Below are 18,455 nucleotides of genomic sequence, written 5' to 3' on the forward strand. Positions count from 1 at the left end.
GCACCGGGACAGATTGGAGAAAAATACGTTTGCCGTTTTTTGCAAAGAAAAAAACAGGAAAACAGTGTATTCTTAAAAAAAAAAAAACAATCTTTTCAAACACTGAGGAAATCCTCGGAATACTGACACACTGAAGAGGATCTTAGGGTTGGGTAACCCTTCAAGACCACAAGGCCCTCAACTGTTTGGTGCTGAAAATGCATCGTGGGTATGGAGCTTGTGCCATTCAAGTTCTGCCCTAGATACTCCCACAAGGTGGCTTAGAAGGATCGCCACTAAGTCTGCACTGAGTTTCAGCCAAATATCCTTAAAGTAAGGCAGAGGTGGAAACACTGCAGTACGGCGCAAATGCAGAAACATGCCCACAGGTCACCTACAGCAACGATGAAGCTGAAATGGCGCATTGACAGGACTTCAGTGACAATCTGATCAATGCTGAAAAGGTGAAGGCATTGAGGAAACCTTTGCAGAAAGCACAAGGTACGAGTCGGGGGTGGGGGCTCAGGGATGGAACCACAAAAAACCGCCACAAGAACAAAGTCTTTCTCCACTTTGAAGGCTCCAGAGGCCAAACAACGGTCAAAGGAGAAGAAAGAGGCCCTTGGATCGAAGCCAGTAGACACAGCAGGCGGCAAGCCCTCTCAGCCGGTCTTGAGTCCAAAAGGTGATCGAGAGTATGGGAGGAGAAAGCTGATCAGGAGAAGGGGAAAAGTTGGTCCTGAAAAAAGTGCCCCGATGGTCAGTGTGAAAATCAAAGTACTCTAATTCAAGAGAAAGGAAAGACACTTCAAGGCCCTCCTCAGGAGAAAAAAAGGAATTTGAAAACTCCTTGAAAGAATCCAAGATTCCCATCCAGCCCTCGAAACACCAGTCGAAATGGAGGCCAAAGCGGAACAACCTGAGCAGCCAGAGTTGCTGCCACCGGCAACACTTGAACCAGCAGAAGAGGAGCAGGAAGCCTTTGGATTCAACAAAAAACCATGCTTCCTTCTCAACAGACCAGCCAGTTACTCACAATGCTGCCAATAACTTCAAGTGGGGAAACAAAAAAAATACAGGCATTCTACAAAGAACCCCGCCAGCATCAGAGGGTCACTGCAGGCAACATCTCCAGGGCCCAGAAGAGGGCTAATTCACTGGAATCTATGGGTTCTCTTCCCAAAGGGGAAATCTAATGGGTGGAAATGGGGGGATGGCGGGAAATGAAGTGCTCAGCTTCTGTCCAATGGAGAGTCGCAAATTTTAATACATCCCTGAACATTTATGCCCACAAACCGTGGGAAGGCACGGAGACTGTCCTGCAGCACCTCCTGCACAATACTGGAAGAGGGGAAAGTTGCTAGTGTAGGAGGAGAAGACCATAAGCAACACCTGCCTAAAGTTGGCCTTGGATGCTTTCGACACCGCAAGCACACAGCATGGGAACCACATTTGGGAGGCACGCCTGGGTGAGAGTGGCTGGTTTCAAGCAGGCGGTGCAGGCAGCTGTTGTTAACATGCCCTTCACAAGGGTGTAACTCTGTGGAACAGCAGTGGATGACTGCCTCAGAGGAATGAAGAAAAGATGCCACAGCAAGATCAGAGAGAGCCCTACAGTCCAAAGGGCAATTAAGGGCGGAAGCCACCCCTCGAATGCCTTTTCTAAAAGACCTACAGCCAATTACATTTTATGTTTCTTTCGCTGCATGGCACTACAACACCATGGCAGCACACAAGTTATCAAAGATAGCCTTTTCATGCACACGGAGGGGAGCACCATCGAACAGAACTGCACACACCGAGCGACTCCGCAACACACTACCTCTGCCACTCAACACCTTTAGTGGGATGAATCTGAGGATTCCTCAGAAAATGGCAGAACATCATCTCGGACAAATGGATAATCAGCATCATGCAACACGAATATTGCATAGAACTGTTAAGAACACCACCCAACATAAAAAGAAGGGCGAAAACACCAAGGCCACAAAGACACTTTGCACCAAAAAAAGGAAGTGGTGGAACTGCTATCATAGAACCATGAAAGAGGCCAAGAGGTTGACTCAGTATACTTAACGACCACGTCGGAGCACGAGTCCGCTACGGGGACTAGATATACTTGCAATTACCCAAGGCAGATGTATCATTAAGGCCCCATCTCGGACTGCCAGAGTTCCACATGACTGCACTGCGGGAGGTCATCCTGCTCTTCGAAAGAGGGGACCACAAGGCAACTCTAGACCTGGAAAATCAACAATATGCAAGTGTTAATCTTTAATAAAAAAATGGGAAAGGTTCCGAAAATGGTGCACCAAAGACATTTGCCTATAGACCATATTAGAGGGCGCCACAGTCCTAAAATACCTCACACACTTATTGGTTGAAGGACTTTCTCAAGCTGCACTAAAGGTATACCTGGTGCCTATTGTGGTGTACACGAGGGGGCGTGATAGGAAGAGGTTTCTTCCAGACACTAATGATCAAACGTTTCTGGAGGGAGCAAAAGAATAGCACCGCCCAAAGTAATGCCAACTTCTGCATAGAACCTCGATCTGGCACAACTGATGATGCCACCTCTTGAATCCATACACAGCTCGGGTTTACAATTCATCACTTTGAAGACCGTGTTCCTGGTTGCCATAACATTGTTACGCAGAGTGGGCGAACTGCAGGCACTAACGGTACAGGATCCACACATTCAAATTCACAACGATCAGATAGTCATGAGAACTAACCTTAAATTTCTGCCCAAAGTTGTGTCACACTTCCATGCCAACCAAACAATACAACTTCCTTGGTTCTATTAAGACCCAAAGTCATGAGCAAAACATGTCCTACACTGGCTGGATGTCAGAAGGGCAGTGATTTGCTGCATGCAGGAAAGCCAAACAATTGGGACAGTAATCTCCTTTTTTTTTTTTTTTTTTTTTGGTCTCTTTTGCACAAGCAACCAAGGGTGTCCATAGTTGGAGTGACATTAGAGGAAAGGATTAGAGCGTACTCCATGAAGAAAAAAGGGGAAACGCTGGCCTTCATAGCGTATGTCTCAATCAACTGCATTTGCATGGCGGCCACATGGACCCTCCGTGCATGCTGTCATGAAGCATTGCTTAATTGACATACAAGCAAGGAAGCACAGATGGGACAGAAAGCCCTTAAAAGCACTGCTACATAATTCATGCACATTATGTGAATTCAGGAAGATTCACACTGCAAACAAAATGGTTACGTACTTGTAGGAGTAAGGTTTTTTTTTTTTTTTTGTGGTTTTTTTTGTAGCTTGGAGGCTTTCCTTATTTACAAATCTCACCCTCGCTTATTCCACCAGAAATCGAGTGCAGACATTGGCAAAGGGAGAACAGGACAGCTTTTAACAGCGCTAGCGAAGCTACACACACAAGGACTCCAGATAAAATAATAAAGATGTCAACCATGCAATGGAGCTTCCAAGGCGTACATCTGACATACTAGAGGAGGAACAGACCACCCAACGCTAGACTATATCCACTCTAAATTAAAAAAAAATATATATATATACTGTTCCGGTCCCATCCACTAAATGGCAGAATAAAGGCATGTGAATCCAGAAAGTCCGCAAGCTGCACACCTACTCTTATGGGTAACAATTTTGTTTCCCCCAATCCATTGAATTTCACTAAGACAAAGTTCTTGGATTGCTGCATTGCATCAAACAAATCTGCTTTTAACAGATTGATCCTCTTATGAATAAACTCCAGATGGGACTGCCTAACTACTTGGCCACAGCAGGTCACAACACTGTTACTCCCTGGCTATCACACCATTAACAGGCCTGCTGATGACTTAAATGACCCTTTCTGCCAGCACTGGAAGCCCAGCCGGCTTACTCCAAAATCTAAGAAGGATTCTGCTCAATTTCCAGTGCTCATAGCTTGGATTGTGAACTAGAGGATGACATAAGTGGTCAAGAACAAGCCTTCGATAAAACCTTTAGTCCTGTGCAGCTGGATTTGCACTACATTCCAAAGTATGAGGAGGAGGCTTATAAAAAGGAATTGCAGAATTTAAAGGGGGCTGTGACGTTTAGCCCAAAGTATTTCATCTGAAGGTTATCCAAGGAGGTATGAACCTTCATACATGCCCATAGGCCTGTTCGTTGATACTCTGTTAATGCAGGTACCACTTCCCTCTGTCTTCATTGAAAAAGATGATACCTTCAAAAAATTGATTCTGCACCCCATCATCTCTACACACAGTTTGGCTCTTATCTAGTCCCACCTACTGCATCACCTCTGCCAAGAATAGCGATACTGCTTCCAGCACCCCTGTCACAAGCACAGGTAACTTCTTCACCATGTCTTAACAACTCCCCATGGGCCAAATGTACTAAAACCATTTCCCCATAAACACAGAATGGCTAAAACCCTCTAATACATCTGGCCCCACATCCTGTATCCCTAGTAACTAGAGACATGGGGGAGAGGATTCTCCTGTAAAATATCAGACCTAGATGAGGTTGAAGTCATGGCAGAAAGGCAGGAGGAAGTGGATGGTGATCACCAAGATGAGCAGTAATGGAGGGATTTCAGTTTACCCAAAGAAGGAGACAAAATCCCTCTGCAACCACACTGTCCAGCAGATAATGTCACCCTTTTCCATGCCGTGCTAGAAGAAGCAGCAAAGAAGTTTGCCCTGTCAATGTCTTAAGTGGAGCAAAGATGTTTTTTTTTATTTTTTAAATACATTTAATGTGCAGTCCAGAAAGATTACTAAATCCATCACTTTCTTGGAACTTTTTTGGAAAGGACTCCAACTCATGCAGCCCAAAAAGCCTCCAAAAAGAATTAGAGTTGCCACCAGCATATTTAGCTGGTCATCCCGGGTGATTGCTATCTTTCAGTTCAACACAGAGGCAGTCAGAATCTCATTACTCTGGCCTCTGCTCCTTCAGAGAAGAGAGACTATTTGGTAGCTTAGGCCACAGAGTCTGTTTCATGGCAGCAACATCTTGTAAAGCAGCTAATGCCTTGTCCACTGTGGGTCACAGTTACCACCAAATGTGGCACATGATTTCACCTCTCGTAGAGTTAATACCTGAAGACAGAAGATAAGAGACTAAAGCCATAGTGAGAGAAGGGGCTAATATATCATCTTTCATCATAGTTGCTCCTGTGGATGTCTTGAAAACTGATTTTTGCCAGCTTGCATGAGTGGCGCTGCTAAAGCAAGATTGGCCAGGTCCATGTAGTTGGCCCCAAATTACAGGCTTAGATTCTCATCGTGCCTTTTACGGACAGACCCTGTTTGGCAAACATTTGACAATGTGTTGTAAAGTATAAAAATAAACAATTGTGTCATAATTACAAGGAATTCTGCAATGCAGATGCCTCCTATCTACATCACTTTGTGACTACAGTAGTTCCCAGGCTAAAGAGACAATTACAACACAGTACACTATACCGGTACTTACTCGGGGGCCCTTAATTTGACACCCGTCTTAAAGCGCACTAGAGTTAACCCGACTGTGTGTGGTGACTGCCCCTCAAAGCTCCTTGGTAGAGTTGCATTGATGAAAATGATACTACTTTGTTTTCTCCATAGTTCGATTATGAGGGAGGGAATGGGGCAGTAGACAGCTATATTACTCCAGTATTGGAACTTTCATAGATTGCCATGCTTGAATACTTCCCTGTTGTTGAGATGAGAGTCCCCGGTGGAATATACAACCTATGCCTAAAATGTACATCTACAGTGCATGGCCTAGTCCTCAATTTAATAACCGAGCGCAGTCATTTTGTCAAATAGACCCAAACTCAAATTTGAACCAATCAGATTGCTCACCCCATAGAACCTCCTGTGAGGAGCTACTTTCCCTCAGATGTTCCACTGCACGGTGTGCTGAGGAGTCTCCTTTGAGCTCTGCTCAAATTTATTTTATTTTTTTTCTCTCAGAAGACTACTACCTGAATTTTGGACATTTATTTTCTTCTCTGGTGCTTCAAACTGGCTGCCATGTCAGAGACACCAAGAAAAGGCCTTGGTGTCCCGTCAACCGTGGTACACAGAATTTCTGTTGCTGTCCTCCCATCAGGTTAACACCGGTTCCGGAGCTATTAACCATCAGTTGGGGCCAAGTGAGGTATCCGGATCCCCAGTCTCTTAGATTATGTGCATGACTCCCGAATTCAAAGAATTTGGCCATTTAAACATTCCTAACGATTGCAAGACTAGCAAAAGCATGTGCTGATAGCACTAGTAAAATATATAAATTAAAATGGACACTATTCTTCTTATGTTGTATTTCTAATGGCATTCACACGCTTGCATCCGCTCCAGAGCAGGTCTAAATTTATCTTCATCTGGCACGCTCTGGGCTTGCCCATGTATTTAATAAAGTTCTCTTGGCAGCTATCTCCAGACTTAGGCAGCTTTCTAAGGGGCCATCCCTCTGGTCTCATAGGCTCATCTAGCAATTCATGAAAGGTCTCTTCCGGTCTTTTCCTCCAGTTAAAGCACCGCCTCCAGCTTGGCAACTAAATACAGTCCTGGGTCAGCTAATGAAGGAACCATCTGAACCCAGTCATAAAGCAAACATCAAATACCTCACCTGGAAGGTAACGCTTCTCTTGGCCTGAGTCACCGAAATTCAAGCATTTACCTTCCAAGAACCCTTTCTGAAATTTGCTGGCGATTAAAGTCATCCTGCGAATGAATCCTAAGTTTTTATCCCTAAGGTTCCATCAGACTTTGATATTAATGAGCCAGTGGAGCTGAAGGTTTTCTTTCCACAGCCTCCAACTGGAGCAGAAAGATCGCTTCTTTCTCTCAATGTCAAAAGATGCCTAAAGTTCTGTCTTCAGAGAACGTCTTCGATCCGGAAATCAAACCAACTCTTTGTCGCATTTAGTGCACCCAGAAGAGAGCATCCTGTCACTAAACAGACTATTCATAGATGGATTTCAAGCGCAATAGCCTTTTGCCATCAAAGGGCTGGTCGACCCCTGGACGCCAGAGTACGTGCACATTCCACTAGGGCAGTCTCTGCATCCTGGGCACTCTTCTCTGGTGTGTCCCTGCTGGACATCTGCCGAGCAGCGACGTGGAGAACGACACACGCCTTCACAAAGCATTACTGTTTGGATGCTGAGATGCTCCGAGATGCAGCGGTGGGTCAAGCAGTGCTTAGGCATTTGTTCCGATAAGGTGAGCTGTTTCTTTTCCCACCATCCGCTCCTGCTATAATATCACATTTTCTGTTTAACACTAAAGTACATCTTCTAGATTTATGATCTGATAGAGACTTCTTGCTGCAGCTTCCTTATCTTAGAATTCCCTGGCGTCCGCTTAGAATCTGGAGTTTTTTCTGAGCAGTACCCTGCGCGCGTGCCGTCGGGCGGTGTTGTTCGGATCCGCGTGCATCGTCAGCGTCGTTGGAGCAGTCTATGACGTCACGGTTGTCTATATAGACGCCATCTCCGCGCGCGTACGTCAGTTCTTTTCCTTCCGCGCCGGTTAAGCGCAGTTCTGGAAAGAGCTACCCTGCTTCGACGGTTTGTCAACGCTTTTTTGACTGAAGTCATGTCCTCGAGAAAGACAGGATTCAAGCCGTGTGGTGCGTGTCATCGCACCATGTCGGTGACAATGTCTTTGGTGCCTGGAGAAGGACCACGATTCCACCTCGTGCTCTGACTGTCTGGCCATGGTGCCGAAGGCCTTGAGGGAGAGATCCCTTAAGCTTCTTTCGGCCCGACTTTCGTCTTTGTTTGGCGCGAATGCCGCGGATGTCACGGTCTCGCAGCAGGAGGAGGTCGCGGCACAGCTCCCGGAGCCCCAAGTCCTCTTCCTCGAATTCGAGGTCATCAGAAGGTAAGAGGCAAAGAAGAAGTCCAAACGGACTTCGTCTTTGCCACGCCCGTCGGCCGACGAGGTGTCTAGGGAATGTCAACGTTCTAAGCGCGGTTCTGCGGAGCCGTCGCCAGGGTTGACTCCGCGTCTTCACCCCACCCCCTTTCCGGGGACCGGATCGACCCCCGCTCAAATAAGAGTTTTACGAGGCCATGCGTCTTGTTTTTGAGCAGGCTGCACCCTCTGGTGGGTCTTCGGGCCCTGCGGGGTCAGCAGGGGCCCCTTTGGATTCGAGACTGGCAGCTTCGGCGCCGTTGGGGACCCCAGGATCCGATACTGTCAACCTACTTTAGCGCTGGGTCCAACGTCGACGATTCCGCCACCGGTGGCAGCCCCATCCTTATTCCGGATGATCCAGAGCCGGAGCAACGTCGTACGATGTCGACTCCGACTTCGACTGAGCCAATTCGGCCCAGATCATTGTCTGAGCATTATTTAGATCAGCCAGGCGCAGGAGAGGAATGGGAGGGGTCTGAGGACCCTTTAGAATGTGGATTACAACAGGACTGGTATGAGGATCTAGGGGAGGCTAGTGGACTGGACACGTCTCCAGATAGTGGTATGCTCTCTCCTCCTAATGTGGCTACGGAGGAGGGTGCTTCTTTCGCTATGGTGGTGCGTAGGGCAGCTGAGGGCTTGGACCTAGATTTGCCTACGGTGCTAGTCAGGATGAATATCCTGACAGAAGTGCTTCAGCCGGGGGTGACCACATCAGAGCCGATGTTGCCCTTCAATGAGGCTCTTACAGACGTCCTTCTGGGTACGTGGTCCAAACCCAGCACAGGGGCTCCTGTGAATAGGACGGTCGGCCGCCGCCATAGGCCTGCTCCGAGCGACCCTAGTTTCCTTACACAACACCCCACTCCTGAGAGCTTGGTTGCCCAAACCTCTACTTCCCGTGGTGCCTTCCCTTCCGCTCCCCCGAATAGGGAATCCAAGAGGCTGGATCAGCTTGGGAAGAAGATGTTTTCTTCCACCAGCCTGGCATTGAGGTCCGTAAACACCTCTTGCCTATTGGGCCGTTATTCCCATACTTTATGGGATACGGTGGCACAGGTGCTGCCCCTGGTCCCGGAGGGCGTAAGAGACACTCTCACCCAGGCTGTCAAGGATGGGAGAGATGCAGCCAAGCTTACGATCTGGTGTGGTTTGGACACGACCGACTCACTGGGCAGAGCGATTTCATAGTCAGTGGCCCTACTTCGCCACGCCTGGCTACTTTCTACTGGTTTCTCCGGGGATGTCCAGTCCAGCTTGATGGACATGCCTTTTGATGGCTCTTGCCTTTTTGGCGAAAAGGCAGACTCCGTGCTTGAGAGGTTCAAGGATTCTCCAGCCACGGCCAGATCCTTGGGCCTTTCAGCGCCAGCATGACAGCAGTCTGTCTTTCGCCCCTTTCGAGGCTTCAGAAGATGCATGGTACCACGCCAGCCACAGTTTAGCCACTGTCCTCAGGCTTCACAGCATCCCGGAAGAGGACTTGGTCGTGGTACCATCAGACCCAGAGGGTCTGGCCAGAGGTCGGCCGCCACACAGCCCCCCCCTCCACTGCGCCCAAGCCCTCCTAGTATGGTTCTACGGGCTCACGTCTGTCCAGTTGGAGGGAGGATTCGTTTTCATCTCCCTCACTGGCTTTCCATCACCACGGACAAGTGGGTCCTGCAGATCATACGGAAGGGCTACTCCCTTCCCTTCCAGTCTTTCCCTCCTTCTAGCCCTCCGACAAATGAATGGCTGATGGAGGACCATCTGGCTTTCCTCTGCAAGGAAATTATGGCTCACTTGGCCAAGGGAGCCATAGAAAGAGTCCCGATATCAGAAGTAGGCAGTGGTTGTTATTCCCGCTACTTTCTGATTCCCAAAAAGAACAAAGGTCTTCGCCCTATCTTGGATTTAAGGGACGTCAATCTCTTCCTCAAGAAGGAGAAATTCAAGATGCTCACTCTTGCTCAGGTTTTGTCTGCCCTAGACCAAGGAGACTGGATGGTAGCGTTGGATTTGCAGGATGCGTATTTCCACATTCCTATCCTGCCAGCCCACAGGCGTTACCTGCGGTTCAAGGTAGGCCACGAGCACTTTCAGTTTACCGTGCTTCCTTTCGGTCTCACCAGTGCCCCTCGGGTGTTCACAAAAGTGACGGCGGTGGTGGCAGCTCATCTGCGCAGGTCAGGGATTTCAGTCTTCCCCTACCTGGACGATTGGCTGTGGAAGGCTTCTACGCCCCAGGCTCTCGTCACCCACCTCCAGATGACGGCGGACCTCCTGCATTCGCTGGGGTTCACTATAAATGTGCCAAAGTCACACCTGACTCCCTCTCAGAAGCTCACGTTCATCGGAGCTGTTCTGGACACAGGGCAGTATAGTGCTTATCCTCCCAAACAGCGGGTCCAGGATATTCAGGTTATGATACCGATGTTTCGGCCTCTATCCTGGATTTCGGTGAGACAGACTCTGAGGCTGTTGGGACTCATGGCTTCCTGCATCCTATTGGTCAAGCATTCCAGATGGCGCATGAGGGCTCTGCAGTGGGACCTGAAGTTCCAATGGGCACAGCATCGGGGAAATCTTACAGGCGTGGTTCAGATCTCGGAGGGGACTGCAAAAGATCTGCAGTGGTGGTTAGTGAACTGCGATTGGGTCAAAGGCAGACTCCTCTCCCTTCCCCAACCAGATCTAACGGTAGTGACAGATGCGTCACTTCTGGGATGGGGCAGCCATCTTTGGGAGGTGGAGATCAGAGGTCACTGGTCTCCGGCGGAATCCGGGCTCCACATCAACTTGCTGGAGCTTCGGGCGATCCGGCTAGCATTAAAAGCATTTCTTCCTGTTGTGAAAGGGAAGGTGGTGCAGGTGTTCACGGACAACACTACCGCAATGTGGTACTGCAACAAGCAGGGCGGTGTGGGGTCGTGGACCCTTTGTCAAGAGGCTTTGCGTCTCTGGACATGGCTGGAACAGCAGGGTATGACCCTGGTGGTTCAACACCTGGCAGGTTCTCTGAACGCCAGGGCAGACGAGCTCAGCCGAAAATGCTTAGAGGATCACGAATGGTGTCTCCATCCAGAGGTGGCGCAAGGACTCTTTCAGCAGTGGGGAGAGCCTTGGTTAGATCTGTTTGCCTCCGTGGAGAATGCCCAATGTCAGCAGTTTTGCGCATTGGAGTTTCCAAGGGGGCTACCGCCAGGCGACGCTTTTCGTCGCGAGTGGAGTTCAGGCCTCCTGTACGCCTTTCCGCCTATACCACTTCTGCCCAGAGTTCTCAAGAAAATCAACAACGACTGGGCCCAAGTAATCCTAGTGGCCCCGGATTAGGCATGGAGAGTTTGGTATTCAGAGTTTCTCAAAATGAGCATCGGTCCTCCAATCAGGCTGCCTCTTCAGGAGGATCTTCTGCCGCAGCAGCAGGGGAAGGTTCTGCACCCGAACCTGTCAACTCTGCGCCTTCATGTGTGGAGATTGAGCGTCGACAGTTGATGGTTTATGACCTCCCTCCCGAGGTCTGTGACGTCATTCTGGCAGCCAGGCGTCCCTCTACTAAGTCGATCTACGCCTGCCGTTGGAAACTCTTTGTTTCATATTGTACCAAGAGGTCTATTGATCCTCTTTCTTCTTCTCTGTCTAACATCCTTTTGTTTATATTGTCTCTTGCCCAGCAGGGTTCCTCCTTGGGGACTCTCAAGGGCTATCTTAAAGCCTTATTGTCTTTTCTTCAGTTGCCCGATCAACCATCTCTGTTTAAATCTATAGTACAGAGGTTTTTGAAAGGGCTTGTGCATCTGTTATCGCCTGTGCCTTTCGTTATGCCCCAGTGGGATCTTAATTTGGTTCTTACCTTCCTTATGTGTGCTCCCTTCGAGCCCTTGCATAACTGTCCTCTCCGGCTGTTCACTATTAAAACAGCCTTTTTGGTGGCAATTACATCTGCCAGGAGAGTGAGTGAGCTGCAGGCTTTATCTTCAAAGCCACTGATATATCCTGAAAAGGTAGTGTTAAGAACTCATGCCTCCTTCCTCCCCAAGGTGGTGACCCCTTTCCATCTGGGTCAAAATATCACCCTGTTCACCTTCTTTGCACCTCCGCATCCCTCTAAGGAAGAGGAGCGTCTCCATCGGCTGGACCCAAAAAGGGCGTTATCGTTCTACCTTGACTGCACTAAAGAGTTCCGGGTGGACGACCAACTCTTTGTGGGGTACGTTGGTGCAAAGAAGGGTCGGGCGGTGCAGAAACGATCCATTTCGCGCTGGGTCGTTCTCTGTATAAAGATCTGCTCCACGTTGGCAAAGAAGCAGCCTTCCGAGGGCTTGAGAGCTCATTCTTCTAGGGGGAAAGCTGCTACCACTGCGTTAGCACGTGGCGTACCGGTGATGGACATCTGTCAGGCTGCAACGTGGGCTTCTTTGCACACGTTTGCAAAACGCTACTGCCTGGATAGCCAGGTCAGAAGAGAGGGGCATTTTGCCCGGTCTGTTTTGCAGGACTTCCTAGTGTAAAAATCTCCTTCAGACCCACCACCAGGGGTTCTAGCTTGGGTATCTATTCTAATGTAAGGAAGCTGCAGCTAGAAGTCTGTTTCAGATTAACAAGTTACTTACCTTCGGTAACGAGGTATCTGGTAGAGACTCTCTCTAGCTGCAGATTCCTTATACCCACCCAAGCCTCCCCGCTCTGCGGATATTTTTTATACAGATATAAACACATATATGTATAATTAAATATATCATTTTTGCCTTTCTTAAAGGCATGAAAGAATTTTTACTTCAAACAGTCAAAGTGGTAAAATCCATAATTGTTGTTTCTTCCATGACTCTGCACTTCTGGCGTGGGAAGTTGTGGAAAAGAACTGACGTACGCGCGCCGAGATGGCGTCTATATAGACAACCGTGACATAAAAAATGGCTCAGACGACTCACGCAGAGCTGGTCGATGCACGCGGATCCGAATGACTCCGCCCGACGGCGCACGCACAGGGTACTACTCAGAAAAAACTCCAGATTCGAAGCTGACGCCAGGGAATTCTAAGGTAAGGAATCTGCAGCTAGATAGTCTCTACCAGATACCTCATTACAGAAGGTAAGTAACTTGTTCTTTGGGTGTGTTAGCTCCTATTTCTTTGCATTTACTTGTTCTAATGCTGATGATATTTTTACTATATGGTAAACAGTGTTTTATGAATACAGAAAATGTGCTGGTTACTGCTTACTAGTCTTATTCAATCATGTGAATCTATGAAAGTTCCAATACTGGAGTAAGAAACAGGGGTGTGGAATTTATTAAAATATCTACTTGTCCACGGGACAGGTTGCTTCTCAAATCTACTTGTCCTGTAAAAAGATCTACTTGTCCCTTTGGTGCCATGTAGTGTGGCGCCAAATTATGGCAGCAATCTCATTATGTAAGAGCTCTGATAATAGCCTCTCTGATTATGCCAGGGCTACTACCATAGTAGGGCTTGAATACTTGCAATTTCAATCCCTACTGTAGCAATTTCCTTATTTTTCCACCTTTGTACAGATCTGCATACTGGGGCTGGAGGAAGCAGTAAGCAATAGTTCCAGGGCTGGAATGCCTTTGAGTCTGCATACCTACTAACCTGCATGTTTTAAAGATCTTCACCAGCTTCTCTCTAATATTTTCCCATAATAAGAAAGGTTGGACATTTACTCCTGACAATGGCAGAATTAGAACTTCTTCCAGGGTTGGGAAGAAAGTGGCTGGAGGGAAAATGAACTTGCAAATGCTCAACAGATTTTCACATGAGCAAATCTACACATGCGTATTTACCCATGCTAAAATACAGTTCACAAATATTTTATAGGGGTACGACATATACCATGGGTGCACTTTTGTGACTTTCTTTAAGAATTTGGGGCCACATGTAGGTAGGTTCAGATTTGCGACCCGCAAATTGCGAGTCGCAAATCCGAATGTAGGATGGTGTCCCTGACACAATCTGTGATTCGCAAGGGCTTCGCAAATGCACACCTCATGAATAATCATTAGGTGGGTCGCAATTTGCGACCCCCTTGCGAATGGCGGCCTCACAGGGATGGTGGCCTGCTGGAGACAGCAGACCACCATGTCTGTGACTGCTTTTCAATAAAGCAGTTTTTTTTTTTTTTTGTAATGCAGCCCGTTTTCCTTAAAGGAAAACGAGATGCATTACAAAAACGAAAAATTAAACGTTTTCGTTTCATTTTTTCAGAGCAGGCAGTGGTCCTGCGGACCACTGCCTGCTCTGAAAAAATGTTTACAGTGACATTCACAATGGGGAAGGGGTCCCAGGGGGACCCCTTCCCTTTTGTGAAAGTGTTAGCACCCATTTGAAATGGGTGCAAACTGCGATTGGTTTGCGCCCGCGTTCGCAAAACAATCCTACATTGCACTGTGAGTCGCAATTAGGAAGGGAACACCCCTTCCTAATTGCGAGTCGCAAACCCGTTTTGCGATTCGGTAACCAGGTTACCGAATCGCAAAACTGGGTTTGTGCATCGCAATGTGCTTTTTGCACGTCGCAAACAGCGAAAGTCGCTGTTTGCGATATGCAAAAAGCTACCTAATTAGGTCTGGTGTTACAGACATTTTGTTTTTATTAAACTTCTATTTCTCTCTCTTTCGGCTGGCTTTACTGTGAGTGATCGCATTCTTCTCTTCCACAAGGAGCATATTGGCACACAAAGTAGTTGTGTTCAGTGTCAGGAACTACAGTGGCAATCAGTGACGTAACGAAACTGGAGGGTGCCCCTTAGCAAAGAACATGGAGGAGCCCGCTCTCCAGACTCACTCAGGGCAGGTGCTGTGCTGAAGGGGGCCCCCTGGAGGGCGGCTGCGGGGCCTTTGTTATGCCACTGGTGGCAACGTGTGCTTTTAGAGTTCAAAAATGTTTTTCTTTTTTTTTGCCAGTGTTTGTTACAATGTTGAGGGCCTGGTAGCTCCCACAACAATAAAGTGTTACAAAAGCCATGTCAAAACAAGACACGCATTGATGAAACTAAAAGACTTATAAAAATATGTCAGATCAGTTGGCTTTGTCAGTGTTTGTTTATTTTCATGCTTCCCATAATCGTGTTGAAAATGGTTACACTGATTTTCCATTAGAAATATTTTTGGGAAATACTAGCATGCATCAAAACATTTTACTAAATGACACCTCATTTGCATCTAATCAGAGAGCATTCTGGGAGCATTATACTTAGCCTCATAGCCTAAACTTTTCAAACATGTGTATACATGTTTTTTTTATTTGTACTGGAACCAACGTCAGTAGTGAAGTGTGACCTTAAAACATTTATTTACAGCACTCACCCTAATAATGAAGGTTTTCAAATAATGAACCATAAATACAAGTTCGAACAGCATTATCTTTTGGAAGCACATTACCTCAACTGTAGAGAGTTCCACTCTCTGTAAACAGGCAGTCAAAGGGTTTGTGCTGCAGAGGGTTGGGCCTACTTGTCCCAAGGACAAAGTAAACATAATAACTTGTTGCCCTTGACCCCAAACAAGATGTCCCGCGTCGGGCAATAGGAATTCCACATCCCTGAAGAAATAAGTTACTTACCTGTAACTGTAGTTCTCCAGTATTTAAAACTTTCATAGATTCACATGCGACCCACCCGCCTCCCCGGATGAGCTCACCTTCTCTCTTTTCTTGGTGTTCTTCATTATTACAGCACTTATGCTCGGAAAATCTGAGGGAAAGCAGCTCCTCACAGGAGGTTCTATGGAGTGAGGCAATCTGATTGGTTCAAATTTGAGTTTGGGTCTATTTGACAAAATGACTGTGATAGGTTATTGAGTTGAGGCCTAGGCCATGTAATGTAGAGGTACATTTTAGGCCTAGGTTGTATATTCCATCGGGGACTCTCCGCTCAATGACTGGGAAGTATTCAAGCATGTGAATCTGTGAAAGCTTCCAATCCTGGAGAACTACAGTTACAGGTAAGTAACTTATTTCTTACTGGGCATTCTATCTTCTTGCTATTAATGACTGGTTGACTGGTGGGTGGAATTGACCTGGCGTACTAATTGTAATTTAGTGGCCTGGGTCTGAATGGGGTGATGCACTATCTATATGGGTCTCCGCTTCACCTCACTCTACCGAAGATTACCAGGGTGATCATCTTGTTATCGAGGGTGGCTCTTCGATTAACGGGCTGTAACAGGTGCCAGATGGGACAATTCCCTTGTGGAGAGATCGAATTCTTGAGCAGCTGCTCGACTCTAGGGATTCCACAGTTGGGGATCTAATCTGTATTTCTACATTGGCCGACGTCTGGAAAGATTCCTTCATGTACTCTTCCGCTGAACCTTAGGCACACTTCTCTCTATATAATTCCCAATTCCATCAATACCTGCAGGTGTGCCACAGCCTTCACTCCTACAGCGAGCAGCTGCGCAACCTCTCACTTTAATCCTCTTGAAGCCTGACTAATGATTGTGGGGGGAGGGTTGGATAAAGGGGGAATCTCCCAACTATACTGTGCCTTGTTGGGCAACGCACCTGGAACATTAGACTCACTGCGCCTGAAATTGGAGGGCTGGATTGGGGAGTTGGACGAAGTTGACCTAGCAGGAGTCCTGTATGCTCCAAATTGCTGGTGATACCGGTTGGACTGAGGCTGGTCCTGTTGAACTATCCCCACCAAACCTATGACTCCCCGGAGGCTGTGCGGTGTGCAAATAATTACAGATCCCGGATGTGACCGCCATCAGTCCTCGGAGGCTCACTTCTTCCAAATGGTGTGGCTGTGCTTGCGAATTACATCATACTGGTCCCGGGTTGGCACTACCGTATCGGCGGTCCTGGGCACCTCCCTACATTTAACTTCTAAGATGACGCTACTGGGTGTGCTTGATGGGCTGGAAGGGTCTCGGAGACAGAACATTAATTGGACTGGCAACTCTGATGGCCAAAAGAGACATTGCTCGTCCTTGGAAACAGCCTTCCCCACCAACATTGAAACAATGGCGCACTGAAATGGACTGATGCGCTTAACTGGAGGAACCAATCTACATTGCCCAGGGTTACCACTCAAAGTTCTCCAACATTTGGGGTAAATGGTGGGACTATTATGGACTATCTTCCACACTGGAGTCCTTGGCAAGTCATGTAATTTAATTTTCTGGGGAGGGGATTGGTGGGAGGGAAGGGTGGGATAAGGACTGCTGGCTTAGAGCTTTATTATTGGTGTTTTTACAGGTTTTTTTTTATTTTTTTTTATTTTTGATTCCTTGCTATTTCTGTTTATTCTTTGAAATTTGTATAGAGTCTGTTTATTAAAAAAAAAAAAAAAAAAAAATCTCCTTCTCAAACAGGTGATTAGGAAGGTGTTAAATCCCAAAGGGGAACTTGGTCTTCTATTCCAGGTTCTCCCGAGCGTAGAGCAATTCTAAGTCTTGAAGAACTGAACAAGTTCCTGGAGAAGCAGTCCTTTTGTATGGTCCCCCTACTGGAAGTTCTGTGCTTCAGTAGCTGTGATTCTTTGTGGCAGGGCAGCACTACCAATTCAGAGCACTTACTTTAGGACTAAAGTTTATTCATGAAGTGCCTGTCCTCCATAGCTGCTTTCATACGCAGACAAGGCACCAGAGTTAGCCATACTTGGATAATGGGCTGGATGACCAGCTTATCAAGGCTTCGTTTGAGGAAGCAGCCAGGTTTTATCACCTTCTTTCATCAGTTTGATCTAGCACTGGATACTCAGGAATCATCTATCAGCCCCATGGTAAAGCTGCAGGTTCTAGGACCTACCCTGGATGCACAGTGGTGGAAAAACATTTTCCTCTGCATGGCGAATGGTAAAATTTCAAGCAGTGGCGAAAGCCTTTTCTTCCAAAGAAGAGTCAGGTGACAGCGAGGACTTAAAAATCCTTGCTAGGCTTAATGTCACTCTTGGATCTTTCTTCCCAATCCATCCATGTCACTGGAAATATTTCTGCATTTGCTAGGTGTCCACAGATGCATCCAATCATACAGGGACAAGAATAAAGACTTTTATAGTTTGGATAGGTTATTTGTTCACGTTAACTATGCAGGCAAGGGCAATCCACTGTTCAGGTGGAGAATTGCCTGTTGGTTGTCAGCTTGCATCTTTTGTTTGTCACAATAAAGCTAAGCCTGTGCTTCAGTGTAGAGTGAGGGTGCATACCACAAGAAGCACGTCAATGGCGGCTGCACTCTGTGGTAGAGTGCCTCTATGAGGTATTTGCTGCTCAGGCACGTGGAAAATACAGACATGCACTACTAGCCGGATGTGAATGGGACGGCTAAGGATTCAAGGGGCCAGGAAGTCTTGTGTAAACTCTGCTAGTAAAGGTGAGCCTATTTCCGGCTTTATTCGTATTGAATGCACTGCTTGTTATTCTGATCCAGTGCTGGAGAAGCAATTATGACCCTCTATCTCACCTGGCCAAAGGCTCACTCTGTACTGTGTGTATCCCGCACCTATGTGCTATGAAGTCTGATCTACGGTGGCCTCTTGTGGGGAGTACCTCCACCTCACTGGCTAAATTTCGGGTTGTTTCAAATGAGGTGGATGTGCTACTAAGAAACCCTGTTGGGCCTGTGGATGTTTTAACGCCATTTACTGCTA

At 47.2% G+C, this 18,455-nt stretch overlaps 1 protein-coding gene across 1 annotated transcript in view; it reads left to right on the forward strand.

The window, feature by feature from the left end:
* The window catches only part of LOC138297156 (zinc finger protein 729-like), a 355,358-nt gene that overhangs the window by 12,441 nt on the left and 324,462 nt on the right, over positions 1 to 18,455 (forward strand). The gene's annotated exons all lie outside the window — the stretch shown is intronic.

Source organism: Pleurodeles waltl, chromosome 5, assembly GCF_031143425.1.
Source record: "Pleurodeles waltl isolate 20211129_DDA chromosome 5, aPleWal1.hap1.20221129, whole genome shotgun sequence".
NCBI lineage: Eukaryota > Metazoa > Chordata > Amphibia > Caudata > Salamandridae > Pleurodeles > Pleurodeles waltl.